Raw genomic sequence first — 1771 nt, forward strand, 5'->3', positions numbered from 1 at the left:
GGGTTGTCAATTTGACTTTACCCAGTACTGGAATTTATCTCATGCTTTTCTAAATTTGAAAGCTGCTATTCAGTTAAAGTCACACTTGATGCTGTAATGTAATGACCCCAGTGTCCCCCCTGCAGATACAGAGCCTAATGTGCAGGCTAGAATCGATCCATGTAAAGCACAGTAGAGAGAAAGAGAAAGAGGTAGGAACTGACTCCGCATCAGTAATCACATTAATCAGAATTCCTCGGTGGCAGTTTTGGTGCTGATCCGTGGGCTTACCACTTGATCTGCTCTTGAGCTATTCTCACTGTGATTTTATCTTTACTCAGTTACAAACTTTAAGATCCAGCAAATGCAACTCCTAACTTGGCATTTGGTGTTTGGACTCTTTTCTTTGTATCTCAACTTGTTCTGTTCTGAAGGGTTTTTTCTGGACACATTCATCTGGTTTTGATACCTCCCATTGTCTGCAGTAGAAATCTCCCATAACCACACCAAATGCTTCAAGAATAGCAAAGGAGAGAAATCACAGAAGAATGAGATTTGAAACCCTGGGGCTATGTGGTACACCTTCCAAAATTAGGGGTAGTTCTTCTTTGGACTGGTACTAATTTTATTTCGTTTTAAATTATTTTTTTAAATAATGAGTGAGATGGAAATTTTAGAACATCAAGAGACAGAGAGTAGTCCAAAGATTTTTCTGCCACCCTGTTAGACTTTGTTCAATGACATTCAGATACTACACACATTGGTCTCAGCCATCTGTTGGTGAAATTTTTTTCTATTATATGAAGTTTCAAGCTGTTCTAACCTTTTCTACTTCCCCATTTTGTGTGTGTGTGTGTGTGTGTGTGTGTGTGTGTCTCGGAGGAGGAATGTTCAGGAAATGATTTTGTCTGTACAAACTACAGCTACTGAAGTGGAGAAGTGTTCTGACTCCTTTTTTTAACCTCCTCTGGGGCAGATGAAATTCTCATGAAGTTGAGTTCAATGAGCAACATTAAGATAGAAAACAAGCTGAATCTCTGAATGTAAAGTTACTTCACACAGGAACTTTGCAATTATCACATGCTTAGCATGTTGCTATACACATACATGATTTCTAGAGAAAGTGTCCACAGATCTTCCTGCAACTTACATACGACAACAAGCTATTTTGAAATTTTCCTTGTTATTTGTTTCTGAAGAAAAAGGAAAAATCTTCTGTGATGTGTGGTGAGGGCTTCAGCATTACAAAAAGGGATTTGATTAAGCATTGCCAAAAAGAGGAAAGTGGGAGGAAGCCTCTGAAATGAGGATGTGTGTGCTCGGGGGGAGAGGCTAGAAGTGGGTGTCTGTGGAACTGAGATCATCCAGGAGACACTCAGCCTGTAGCCTTCCTACCTAAATTTTCCTTTTTCATCAGCGGCTGGCCCATACCATTTGCTCAGTATCTCTTATTGCAAAGCTTAGATAATTAAACATTTCTAGTTAATTTCTTAGATGATATTTAGCAGTCACCTGAAAAATTCTGACATTTATTTTAAATATTAACCATGGTTTTCTGATGTCTTATGCTAAATGTTGTCTTAAAATGCTTAAATTTGTCTTTCCATAAGGAAAGACTTAAGTGACAAGACTTCAAAAAACGAACTTGACTACTGTGGTCAAAGAATTTTTGACAACCATATTAAAGCAAAATAATAGTTAATATTGATAATAGTTAGAATTATGTCTAATAATGGCAGCCAACATTTATCAAGTAGTTATTCTATGTCAGGTATTATTTTATATATTAATT

The 1771-nt window shown here is 37.1% G+C and overlaps 1 protein-coding gene across 4 annotated transcripts in view; it reads left to right on the plus strand.

The window, feature by feature from the left end:
- The window catches only part of GPM6A (glycoprotein M6A), a 472863-nt gene that overhangs the window by 358930 nt on the left and 112162 nt on the right, over nt 1–1771 (plus strand). The gene's annotated exons all lie outside the window — the stretch shown is intronic.

Source organism: Propithecus coquereli, unplaced genomic scaffold (assembly GCF_000956105.1).
Source record: "Propithecus coquereli isolate 6110/MARCELLA unplaced genomic scaffold, Pcoq_1.0 Scaffold36, whole genome shotgun sequence".
NCBI lineage: Eukaryota > Metazoa > Chordata > Mammalia > Primates > Indriidae > Propithecus > Propithecus coquereli.